Source organism: Saccostrea cucullata, unplaced genomic scaffold, assembly GCF_032062105.1.
Source record: "Saccostrea cucullata isolate Sc308-1 unplaced genomic scaffold, CSIRO_AGI_Scuc_v1 ctg2747, whole genome shotgun sequence".
NCBI classification, from domain to species: Eukaryota; Metazoa; Mollusca; class Bivalvia; order Ostreida; family Ostreidae; genus Saccostrea; species Saccostrea cuccullata.
Window position 1 is genome coordinate 36,514 of NW_026935360.1, and position 14,564 is coordinate 51,077.

A 14,564-nucleotide genomic window follows, 5' to 3' on the forward strand; every position below is an offset into this window, starting at 1 on the left:
CCCAATAACACTAAATGTTAGAGAACGGAAGTAAATATGTGTTGGTGTACCCTAATTTTAAAGTTAAAGAAAATAAACTTCTACCATCAAGAAGTTACTTCACATATATCCTGAAAATATAGTTCCTGTCAAAAACTTTATAATTATTTACAAAGTATGTAAATTGCACCTAGCACAGGTACCAAAATTGTAAAAAAAAAAAAAAAAAATACTGGAAGGAAAATTAAAAAGAAAAAATAATCTCAGTTGATTCGATGCGCAAGAGTTAGCTCTATGCATGAAAAATTTTTGAAACAAGGTAAGCTATTGACAAGCAAGTTGATGAAGCAAGAATATCAGCGATCTTTTTTAAAGTCATCGTTTCGTAAGTTCTATGGTCGATACAATGACCTTGTCAGCAAATACAATTTATTATTGAGTCAAGTGCCGACTGTCGTTTTTCATACTAATTGTTAGCCCATTATTTATATACACTGTACTATATTGACGACGGCTATTTTCCGTTTTTTCCTGATTATGACAAGGAGCACACGGCGGGTGTGACCGGTCAGCAGGTGATGCGCACTCCTCCATGACACCTGATCCCACCTTTAATGGTTCGGAGGTCCGTATTTGCTCTGCTCCTATTTTGTATTTTATGGACTTTGATATTGAATACTGTTTGTTATCTCCATATCCTTCTTTATACATTAGAAACTACAACGTTAATTTTCATTGGTCAATTATCGTTTTGATATCTTAATAATATTGCTGTTACTTCACGACAACTCAAGATATTTACTTGTTTTACATATGAACTGGATACTTCCATCTCAATATATAGGCAACAGCAGATCAAAGAATTTAACTGCTTTGTTTTGTATACTTACGTTTGGATTTTTAAGCGCCCGGTTCGAGGCTTATATTATTTTTGTGCTTTCTGTTTGTATGTCTGTTTTTCTGTTTGTTTGTTGTAAACAATTAACTTTCGCCATAATTTTTGAACCATTCAAGATAGAGACGTAATGTTTGGTATGCATATGCTGCTAATTACATTCTTTGAAATGGCACCATGTTCAATGACCCTGTGACCTTGACTGTGATCTCTATGCTAAAAATAGATTTTTTGAGCTATCACCCTACGTTTTGAACTATAGCTGACAGAGACTTCATATTGGGTATGCATACTCCACTAATAAAGTGCTTTAAATGACACCAAGTTCAATGATTTTGTGACCTTGACTGTAACCTATATGCTAAAAATAGCTTTTTCGAACTTTCGCCATAACTTTTGAACCATAGCAGATAGAGACTTCATATTTGGTATGCATAATCCACTAATAAAGTTCTTTCAAAAGTCTGCACGGTTAATGACCTTTGACCTTGATTGTGACCCATATGTAAAAAGTAACTTTTTTCAAAATTGTTGCCACCGGGTGCGCAGTGTTTCACAAACACATCTTGTTTCTTTTGTGAAAAGGGACCTCGGTTTTAAGGTCTCATTTGAAAGGCCCATGGGATAAAGAAACTATGTTATGGACTTCCCTTACGTTAACGACTTAAAAATGACACATCGTGAAAATCAAACCCTTGCCCGATCACAAAGCGAGCGACCTGCCACAATACAACTTTGACGGGAAACGTTGGAGAAAGAATGATTGTGTTGTGATGCGGGTATATGCAGAATATAGGAAGGAAGTTTCGAATCTTATTAATAATGTTTAAACGCAATATTTTGTGGTCCGATTTTCAACCCCAAACCTTAGGAACCTGTTAATGTACAATATAGAACAATTCCAAAACTGTTTTTTTTACAGCAAAACATACAATAAGAAGAATATGCTGACAGATGAAATTGAACGTTTGTATAGAAAAGACACAGGTAGGAAATTTGGTGAAATATCTATTATAATTTGCACAAATAAAATGATTAAAAATTCTCACCTCCTGAAAACTTGTTTATTATAAAACTCTAAAATCAAATTCAATTTTCATCAGAAGTGAAAAATTTTAGTGAATTTTATTGAATTTACCCTCATTTTACCTAACAAAATATCCTGCAAGCCCTCGAGTGATAAACACACTGATGGCTCAGAGAATGAAAGCATTTCACTGAAATATCAGGAAAAAGAACTGGAGACACAAAAAGAACATTTCAATTTGTTTTTCTACATACAGATAAAGATTGGTAAAAAGAACACATCTCTGGAGTAATCATACATAGGTGAATATCAGTATGATACACATTTGTGAAATTTAAGATCTTTATTCATAGGTCAACCCAGACACAGTGGCCTAGTGGTAGAGCATTTGCTTTGTGATCGGGATCACCGGGCTCGATTCTCGTTCGCGACGCCGCGTCAAACCTAAGACGTATACATAGGTAGTGACTGTTCCTTCGCCAAGCGCTCGGCATTAGAAGTGAAAGCCACGGGTCTTTCGGATATGACCTTAAAAATGTAGGCCTCGTGTCGCGGTAGGCGTTGGTACAATAAAGATTCCTCACTGTTGAATGGCCCTTGGTTCCAAATATAGGTCTAAATTTGAAGCCCTTCACCAGCTTACGGTGACTTCTCTATATGAGTGAAAAATCCTCGAATGGGACGTTAAACAATCTGCAATCAAAGGTCAAAGTAACATTGTAGTATTTTTGTGTTCGCATGAATACACCTTTTCATGGGGACAAAAGCATATGAGTTTAGTGCAATGCACAGATTTCATATTCACTACACAATTGAAAAGATCCCTATAGATTGAAGGCCACAGCGTCAAGGACAAAAGGTAAACATTGATATAAGAATATCTAGTTTTCAAGTAATTAGAGTAATGTGTTCTGTAATTAATAAAATAATTTACTAGAGTTCTCGTCCAATTTTTAGTAGAAGATTTATTCATTCCAAAAAAATAGCAAGCTTTCTGTTCTAGTAAAAATTCACACGTATAAACTTTGATCACAGAATACAACCACAAAGTGGCAGAAAGTATCAGTCTGTAATTATCACCATTATCTTTAACTCTAAAGAAAATGTATTGTTAAAAATTGAATATTTATTGGTACTTTGGCATGTTTTGATAATGTATTATAAAAGTTCAATCAAATTTTGTTATCTCAAACTCAATGAAATAGAGAAAAAGATATCTTAGGATTTCAGATACCAAGGTAAAATACTTAAATAATAATAAGCTGAGACTTCCAAATCACTTTGACATTTATGGGTTTTCAACATATCAGCATTTTAGACACTGAAGTTTAACTGTAAAATAGTGTGCACCAATGATTCAGATGTTAAGTTTTATCTTGAAGGCTCTGTATCTTAAAGCAACAACTGGTAAACCTGAAATCAAAGAGAAACACAAACTCTCATCCGTCTTCAGAGATTTCCTGGATGAATGCTTGGAGATGAACGTAGAAAAAAAAAAGCATCAGCTTCGGAGCTCTTAACTTACATTCTTTGTAAGAAAAGCAGGTAGGAACGCCGAACATTAACTGGCAAGATTGGAAATATGTAGCTGACGTCATTTCTATCTGTTACAAATGAAACATTCAACGATAGACAATGAAATGGGCAGGTACAATTCGACGCGGACGTGGGGAAAACAATAGATTGAAATTTGAGTTTAAAATTCATTTTCAATCCTCTTGAGCTGCTTTCAAAAGCAAAGAGTGAATATTTGATCTAAAAGATAAATATTTCAATTCCCAAATACATGTTGGTTGAAATTTATATTTGATATGAATTTATTAGCCTATAATATAATCTTAGGACACTGATGAAAGTCATTTTTTTGGCCGACGGCAATTTGATTCTAGAGGGGGGGGGGGGCAAAAATTGTGGAGTCAGATCATGCTTTGTATATAACAAAAAATTTTGAGGATGATAAGAGCTTTTTTTAGTTTTGTCTTCAATGAAAAATGTTTGACAGTTCTCTTATTGATTTCCAAGATGACCCCCCCTCCTCCAATGCATACATACATAAATTATACCATACAGAAATCAAATATTTGTCCCTTCATATGATGTTTTGAAACGGTTGTCAGAGAATTCTGATTTATATATTATTTTTAAACTATACCAAACTTGGAATTTTTTGTCTTCTTAGTTAATCAATAATAATGTGCCTTCCGTTCTTGCGTAGCTGAGGTGGATTGAAAAAGAATTTCAAACTCGAATTTCAATCCAATGTTTTCATTGCGTCCGCGTCGAATTGAACCCGCCCATTTCATTGTCTATCATTGAATATTTTGATTGTAACAGATAGAAATGACGTAATCTGTATATTTCCAATTTTTCCAGTTAATGTTCCGCTGTCTTTTTATGATTGTGAATGTTTGATTTTTTTCCAAAACAAGGATGTGCTTGTTGTTCAATTTCTAATTTAAATACTTCTGTTTACACCTATTTCGTTATATCCCAAACAGTATATGATTTGATTTTTTGAGTGAAAAATGTTTTGGTGCTTAAATATTTGATAAAGACGTATATTTTTAATAATTAAAAATCTCCAATGAATTTTGAGAATCTTTTGCTCATTGCAGCATCCCTTCCTTCGGTTAGCAACGCCACTGGCCAATCTACAGCCACTTATACTAGCTGCCAAAGAAGCTCAAAAAGGACATTGAACAAGTTCATCTTATGCAATAATCTCTCTGTGTCTAAAAGGTATATATGTATTAATTTACCTACTTAAAATCTTGTGCTTGATAGGTTGCATCTTGAAAGATATCCAAAATATTGCCGGAGATTTAAAAAAAAAACAGCTCAAGCATTGAAAAATTCAAATTCATCTGGAATTGAAAACTTTCAAATCATTTATTTTTGTTAGGTCCACATTTTCATGGTTTGAGAAAAATATAGTGATACATTAGGATTCCAGTTTGTGGATGAATAAAGTTTGAGTAGTTACTTGTTTGACATTTTGCATTTCATAATGAATGAGTCTTGATTACACACACACACAAAAAAACAACAAAAATATACACCCATTAAAATAAGTGACTTTAAGGTATTTTGAATAGTTTAGAAATAATTCTCAACCACTTCATAACTTTTTAGCTCACCTGAGTCAAGGGCTCAAGTGAGCTTTTCTTATCAAAATTTGTCCAATCTCTGTCATTGTTGTCATCGTCACAAACTTTTCACATTTTTATCTTTTCACAAACTACATTTTCATCTTTCATCTAAGTTTGGTACATAATACCCTTGAATAAAGGGGATTTAATTTCTTCAAATAAAGGGCCGCTTCCTTTTTCAAGGGGAGATACATGTAATAACAAATTAGTAAAAAAAAAATCAATGACATCATTTAAAAATCTTCTCAAGAACCACTAAGCCAGGAAAAATGATACTCATGTGGAATCATCCTAAGGTAGTGAAGATTCAAATTTTGTTTTTGTTTTTTTTTTCAATTGATGACCCCCAGGGGTTAGAGGGGGCCACGGCAGAAGATCAAAGGTTTACCAAGGTATAAGTATAGCAAAAATCTTTGAGAATCCTCTTCTCAAGAACTGCAAAGCTATGATTGGTCTTATTTATATCTAAGCACCTTCAGGTGGTCTAGATTCAAGATTGTTCAAATCAAGATACCTGGGGCTAGATAGAGGGACAAAAAATTAACATAGAAATTTGCAAGAAATACTTATCAGGAATTGGAAACCATGATTTTTTATATGGAAGCATCCTCAGGTAGTATAGATTCAAGTTTGTTTAAACCATTATGGGGATAAAAGTTTTCCATAGAAATTTTTAGAAGAAATCTGTATAAATCTTTTTTCAAGAATGGAAAAGCCATGATTTTATTTATATTGAGACATCCATTTAGGCAGACAATCTTTAAAAAAAATTTCAAGAACAGCAACGTGCAAATTTATACGTTATGTATTGATATGGAGGCCTCCCCTGCTCCCCTCATCTCCCCCCCCCCCTTCAGTAAACTTTTCAATACTGAACTTATAAGTCCTTTTCTTGCCATTATACTCAGATGAGCGATGTGGCTAATGGGCTCATATTTTGAAATGTTCTATTTCATATTTTTTTCATTTTTACTTTCCTATCAGATTTTCACGTTTCTTTTTCAGGTTGTATGATAGATCTGCAGGATTTTCAGGTGTGAATGTAAGAATCTAATGAGAGCTCTTTCTCTCAGAACTGTTAATGAAAGGAAACTGTGTACTTGATGTCTTTCAGTGCCACTGCTTCAGAATGGGTGATCTAAATGTCAGCTTTATTAGTCATCATGCCTGCTAGGACTGGCCAGGGGATACGTCGGACTTAAAGCCCTTCAAAGGACTCAGCCAAATTGTGATATTGGTGACCTTTTACATGTCTAATTTTTAAAAAATGTTCAAAATATTTCGTAATAAAACATGTATGTAAGAAAGAAAATGTCCTCATGATATTTCTCATACAACTATCAGTGATGTTATTGTTCAATCATACCTTTAATGTTCATTTCGTTTTTGTCATTGGTTACTAATAGTATTGCCTCTTACATAGAAGTTTGAATTATTTTTGTGTAACCTCTGTTTGTTTTGTTTTATTTTTGATGACAATTATAATGTCTATTTCTGCAAATTGGAATTTTTAGTTTAAACATTCTTGAAGAGGAACAAGTCATAAGCCATATTATATTTATCAAATATTTGAATGGGGAAAAAAATTAAATGTATGGGCGCATATTTACCCAGGCAGTTGATTGATTGATTGTATATTGTTTAACGTCCCTCTCGAGAATTTTTCACTCATATGGAGACGTCACCGTATGCCGGTGAAGGGCTTCAAATTTTGACCTTTACTCGGCACTCAGGGCCATTGAGCAGTGAGGGATCTTTATCGTGCCAACGCCTGCCGCTGACACGGGGCCTCGGTTTTTAAGGTCTCATCGCAACTTTCACTTCAAGGTGCCGAGCGCATGGCGAAGGAATAGTTGCTACCCATTTTAACGACTAGGTCAGTCGCGGCCAAGATATTTACCCAGGTAGTTGAAAGTTCCAGTCAAAATAAAAGGATATCTTACAATGTTGTAAGTTATTGTTCTTTGGATAACAATTACGTTGTGCTTGACAGCTCTTGGTCCGTCTTGGTTGTGAATTATAAAAGGTCATTCTATCCATTGAATGTATTTTAATTGTCAAATATATGGCATACACCACAAACAGAAAGCAATGAAGTAAAAACGAATGTAGATTTATAAAATACAAAACTGGAATGTCAAAATTAAATATTTTATCAATTAAACAATCATTTCATAAATGTGAAGATTTTTTTAAAAAACAGAATTACGTACAAATATTGTATTAATACCATATATTATGAAATGCTGAAATGAAATAACAGATCTTTATCTTATTTAATAGTTCAAACTTTGTATATATGTTATAGAATACAATGTTTGGAATGAACATAATTTGTTAATTTTTTTCTTGACAACATATTATGGGGTTGGTATGCTTTGTTTGACTATTTATTTTATTGATAATAAGAGTAAACAAAAAGAATGTTTATATATAAACTTAACTAACAAACCTATTACAAAGCTTCCTTTTATACAAACACAATGCATTATAAAGAATTAAATGGTCTGCAAAAGTTTGAAAATTGATTTTCATATCTATTTCTTCTTTTTATTTATTTATTTAAATTTTTGAAGATTTAAGTAAAAAAAAAAACAACTTTCAGTTCACAACGGAAATCCTCACACCTGCTTCTTACCATTGTCAAAAATGTTTTAAATCACTTGATTTTTAGCGCAAAAAATTCTGATTCTAAAGTTTATTTACATGTACTTAATGTACTATTAATAAAATGTTAGACTCTATGGATTAGGTCCATGACTTGTTGTATCCTCATTAATGTTGCGGCTTGTATTTTGTAGAATATTTTTTGTTTCAGGGATTGTTGGTATGAATGTAGAGCAGCTTGGTAATTCCCTGTAACCTGTTGACAAATCCCGAGAATCTCCAATGATATGGCTTTGTGTTCTTCGTATATGTATGTCCCCGGATCATGGTGTACAAGATCTTGTAGATCATTTAGAGCTCTTTGTGTTCTCACTGGGTCTACATGTCTGTAACACAAGACCTCTAACATGTGTAAGAGAACATAGAGGGGGATATCTATTGAAAGGAATCTACATTGTGATCCAGACCGTTGTTCTGGCACTAATTCATTAATGTAACAAAGTTCATTGTTCAGACAAATACTCAATACTAAAACCTGTCTCATCTTTGTAGACCAGAATGCCTCACTATATCTTTCTGCACTTACATGTCCCTCGTACATTACATATAACTGTGCTATTTTTGCTTTTGTAGCTTCTATAACAGTTAAAGCTTCCAAGTATCTGAATGTCCTGTAATAATACATAGCAATGTACAACATGTCTGAAATGAATCCAAACTTAGCAGCTAATTTCAGCATGTAAAGGGATATTTTGTGAGTTAAATATATCACTTTATTCCTACATATACTGGTATCTACTTCGAGAGGTGTAAAATTTGTTAAAACATTTAGTAAAATAAAAGCTGTGTTCTGGAGTGTACAAGATGTACTCTTCTGTAAAGTAAGTTTCTGATATTGTGTCAGGGGTAAAATGATCAACCTCCCTACAGCATTGAGGAACTTCATACACTGATAAAGTTCATGTGAGGATAAATAATTGCAATATATCTCACCAAATAGTTCTATTTCTAACTTGGCCTTAGAAATCAAAGTGTGTTCATCTGTACAAACAGATTGTGTGGGATTTTGAAGGACACTTATAACACGGGATCTGATGGATGGACTGTGAAGCAGGGATGCTAATCCTTTCTTATATAATCCATAAAGTCTAATGAACAATTCTTTTTGTGCTTTACCGTGAATATTACTCAGAAACATGTTGTTTTCTGGAATAAAAAAATTTGGACAAATGCCTTCATACACCCATTTCAGGATAAGTTTAAAACAGACCCAGAAACACTGCAGAAGATTTTGTGGACACCAATAAGGTTTTATGTTTAGTTGAATCACCCAAAAAACAGCCGTCTTCATGTGATAAGAACACAGTAATTTATCCTCTTCACTTAATCCACTGTTAATGCATTCTGTTAAGAACAATTTGAGTAGACCGTACATTAGGAATTGGCAGTGACTCATTGAGGAAACTAGAATTTTCTCTGCCAAAGAGAAGGAAATTCTCCATTCTTTGTCAGCATGATTTCCTAGTTTGTGTCCTACAGCTACAAAGTGGCATCCTTTTCTGACTATTTCATCAATGATAGGAGCTGGGGGCCATGATTGACATCTGTTTCTCCATTGGAAGGCTGGAGTTGGCCAAAAGTCACAGACAAAACATTTAGCTATGTCATGTTCTGCTAGTCCAATAACACCGCTGCCACATGGACCATGTTCCCTATAGTCAGGAATAATAGCATTGTATGTTATACTTCTGAATTCAGAACTTGATATATAGAGTCTGCCATTGATTCTTATACATGCATTCTCTAGAGATTTAAAGTGAGTCTCCGTCAATAATTCCAGTAATGCAAATCCAGGTGGACTTTCCGAACAATCACAGAGAATCAGTGCCTTTCTATTTAAATCATAATTCTGAGCCTGGTCCAAGTCCCATATTGTATTGTGGTCAGTTGGCCAGAACATCACGTCTATATCTGACCCCTCTAGCCTGAATCCTTCCCCATAACTACCACTAAGCATCAGTCTCAGTTTATGACTATTAAACTTCACTCGATTTTTTATCATAGTGTACATGTCTGTTATTTCTCTCCTCGTGGTCACCTGTTGAGAGGTCCCTACTATGTGATTCAGTCCCACAAACACAGACTCTGATAAATGCTGAATACCCAATTCACTGTTAAAAAATAGATAAAATTCATTGATAATTGTATGCGACAAAAAATAAGGTAATGCTCTTTGGCATTCTTAATTGTGAAACTTAGATAAACTTAATCACTTGGAAAATTTTTACAAAACGCATTACCATAAATTTTAGGAATGTGACATTTTTTTTATTATGTAACAGTATGACACTTTCAAGTATATATAATTTTATATTTCCATTTCTAATTTTTTCTCTGTGATAACTGTTTGAAAGTTGGGGGAATTTATTTCTTGATAATTCTGCTGGAATGTAAATAAGGCAGGTCGATAGTTCAGCAGCTAAGGAGGCCTAATACGCATGCAAATCTCGTGCGCGTCTGTCTCTTTGTCTGACGCTAAAGAGGCCAAATATGCAGATAATTTCGTGCGGCTGCTTTGTGTTCGACGTCAGTGTGCGAGGACTATTGAAATTGGCATGAAAGTCCTCGTGTAATTTAAATCTATAAAGTCTACATTGTTAATGTCTAACTCTACAATTTTATTTCAAAATGAAATGGAAATATAAGGAATCACTGTCTAGTTATGAGAGTATGCCAGGGACATCAACAATAGTGGGAAACATGGGACAGTTTAAGCATAACGGGCTTCGCCCGTTATGCAAATTATCCCATGTTTCCCACTATTGTTGATGCCCTGGCATACTCTCAAAACTAGACAGTGATTCCTTAAGCAATGTGTGCTTATATATGACACACTGTATATATATACATGTACCTATTAAACAATTCTTACGCACATATAAAATATTTTAGGTATTCCTCTACTTGTATATGTTTCCTATCATATAAGCAACCCTTTCCCTCTTATGTATATGTATATTGTATTTCATGTGTATGATCATAACCATTATATACATTTTAACAATGTACTTTTTGTCCCACGAGGGCCCTTAAAAAGCTGAAATGAGTCTAAATTAATATATCATGGTGGGACACCGGATGTACTTCAAACTGGCTTTAGAGAATAGTTAGAGACAGTGCAAAGGTTTGAAAAATTAATTTTTTTTATCTGATAGTGTTATAATTGTTGAGTTAATGTGTAACAAATATATGTATACATCGTTATTAAATGAAGCGCATTGAAAAAAAATTTTCCGTTTGAATTAATGTTTTGAACGTCGATTATTACAAAATGGCACGCCCATTTCTTTAAAACAAACAAGAAATATTCGTCGTAATATTTCAACACCCCATCATTCCGACAAGCAACATTTTTTACTAAAATAATATTTTTAAAGTTATGAGAGATTTAGAGAAGTTCATGCTTCTCTAAAACACGTATTGCAACATATTTGTACATAATTATGAATTTATCATGTTTATTGGAGTTTCCAACATGTTTTTGAAGACCGTCAACTTGATTGGCTATTATTTTCATGGAATTTCTATTCTACAGGTATTCAAATGAACCTTTTGACCGATTATTCCTTTTTAAAGAAATCCACCATGGGCGTGTACACGTCATTGTATGACAATCAACATTCTAAAGATAGCTCAAAACGTTCCAATCAAACGGAAATTTTACCACTTCAAAGCGCTCCATTGTATGTTGTCATAAATACAGACTCTGATAGATGCTGTATACCCAAATCACTGTTTTCAAAAAAAATATGATATATAATAGAATGAGAGAGATAAGGTTGAGAATAGTTAGAGACAGTGCAAATTTCCCCAAAAATTAAATGTTAAATTTTACTCAATTTTTTGTATGCACCTAATCACTGATATATGTATCTTTATAGAATACTATTTTTAACAAAAATAGAAACGTGATTTGAAAGATAAAGATCTTTTACTAGGATAGGGGTATCATGTTTATATCCAATATCCATTGCATTTTAACCCCGCCCCACTCTTTGAAGTCCTTAAAATATACGAGCGCAGGTAGGTGCAATTTTCTACTTTGGCTGGTCACTGTATTTTATTGAAATCTACCCATGTGAAAAGAGAAAATTGTAAGTAACTGCGCTCACATGCTATTTTTTAAAAAATTGTAAAATTTAGCTGGTCTTTCCCATTATGAACAGATCGACGGAACTGGATTTTCTGACGTTAGAATGTATTCATATGCTAATCGGGGCACTGGCGATACTTTCTAACTGACCAATCATCTAAATGAAATTCGTTACGAGTGAGTACCACAAAAATACTATATGGAAACATGCTTGGAATTTTACTGCTTTCATTTAATTCTTTTTTATGTATTTGAGTCAAAGATTAGACAAATCTACATATAAACAATTTCCAAGATCACAGTAAAATTAGTATAAAGTTCCAAAAAAATGATAAATATACACTTACTCATAAGTTAAGGACCATCACTCGTTCTGTAAAAATTCTTTAAACATTTCATTTTCTTAGACCAATCCAATTGATTATTAAATTTTTGGTTTAAAATCTGAGTAGATCTATACTTTCCTTAGTCAATGCATGTTTCAAAATCATCTGATAACTTAATGTGTTTTTTGCACATAACAATTTTCCAATGAAAAGAATACAAGTCAACAAAGCAGAATTTAAAGTTTCACTTTAATTTGTTGTTGACAAAAGTTTCTAGCAATAAGCATGTTAAACTTTACTGATACTTAAAGAGTCATCAATTTTCAATTTTTTTTAAGCATAGATATTTAATAACGTGTATATCCACCACGACTTGTGTACAGTTCTTTAACACGCCTTCTCATACTGTTGTCACAGAGCAATCGCCCGATTTTTGTTAATTAATTGTAAATGACAGAGTGATAGGTTGCAGGTGCGCAAATCACTGTTGTCAAAAAAATATGATATATAATAGAATGAAGAGTGTAATTTTAGTTAGTTAGAGAGAAAAAAATGGACAAGCATGGATTTATAATTTTTTATTTGTCATTTCTGATTATCGTTGTTTATTGTGCGTGATTTTTGAGAGATGAAAGTGAGCACTAGAATGATTTGTGTGAGAAAGTGGGTATCATGTTTATATCCAATATCCAGAGAGAAGAGACTCAAGTCTGAAAGTCAATGAGTGTGGACGTGCAATTTTTTTTATTGTGAACATTGTGCTTTTCATAAATATATATTGTGTTGAAAATATGTAAATAAACGATATAAATAAAAAAATTGTAAAATATTAACCAGTGCCGGTGATTATGAACAGATCGTCACATATTATGGTGGCAGCGGTGGGATAGGATTAGCTTAACCATGTCAATGGATACATGTACTATGGGGAATTAACTCTTGTTCAAAATTTGTGAGGAAAATGACTCGGAAAAACAAAAGACGCAATCTGTAGTGGATTATGCTGCAAATTTTAATATTAAGAAGCTCGCTACAAGTGTGTACAATTTGGAGTCATAAAACAAGCCTAAATTGCAAAAAAATGATAAAGATAACTCTCACTAAGGAGCATTTCTTTCAAGTATTAAAATTTCATTTGGAATCAATCCAATTGATTTTTATTTCCCAATCTTAAAACATTGAGTAGATCTATACTTTCAGGCATGCAATACATGTTTCAAAATGCATGTAACAATGTGTTTGGATGCCATAACAATGGCCAGGAGAACAGTGGCAGCCAGACGTACATCGTGCGGCTCTATGGGAACTGAGAAGCTGGAAAAGTCCTTTGCAGAACACACAGCAAACACACAGATGTCGGTGATGGCTACCGAGTTCGGAAGACTCACCTATGAGCAACAATACCTATGAGCAACAATACACTGTGGACAAGTCGTCTTAGGCGGTTTGGGGGGAACTGTCTCCATTCCTGAATTCAAGCGTCTTTCAATTCCTGTAGGTTTTCACATCTTGGTATCCTCTGATTAATTCTACGACCAAGATAATCCCACACATGTTCAATTTTGTTCATATCTGGGGACATGGCGGGCCAGAGCATGTTTCAATGGCTTCTTGGCGAAGATAGTCTTTCACTATTCGGGCCCGATGAGGTCTAGCGTTGTCGTCCATTAGTACAGGTTGACTTGCTAATGAATGATCATCGAAATGAGGCACAACTAATGGGCTAAGGATGTTGTCTCTGTATTTTTGAGCAGTTAATGTACCATCAAGAATGTGTTCTCCAGTTTACAATGCAAAGAGAAACATTCCCACACTGTCACTCCGCCTCCACCAAAGGCCTTCGTTCCCAATACATTCTATTGTTTGTATGCAGAATTTGGATGTCTCCATACCCGAACCCTGCCGTCTACCGAGTGAAGCAAGAATCGACTTTCATCTGATCAATGTATCCTTTGCCACGACCGAATGTTCCACCTCCTATGGTGTCGTACCCATTGTAATCTTGCTTCTTTGTGTCTCTGGGATAAGAACGGAAGTTTTATTGGCCGATATGATCTCATCCGTTCCTTGTTTAACCTCCTGTTAACTGTGCTTCTGCTGATTCGAACTTGGGTGTTCCATTTGCTTCTCAGAGTGTTTGCAGTATCAAAAGGACTCTGTTTAGCTAGTCGTTTTAGAAGTCTATCTTCCCTTTCTGTAGTCTTTCGAGGTCTTCCAGATCTTGTGGCTTCTTCCATACCCCCAGTTCTTCTCCAGCGCTGTACCAGACGCAAAATTACAGTGTGACTAACATTAAAGTGTTTGCCAACCCTCCTATACGTCATTCCAGTTTTTACCATTCCAATGACCTGCCAGCGTTCAGCATCCGATAGTTTTCGACGAGGCATGATTGCACGAACTTATAACATTTCTTTTTCTATCAGTTAAG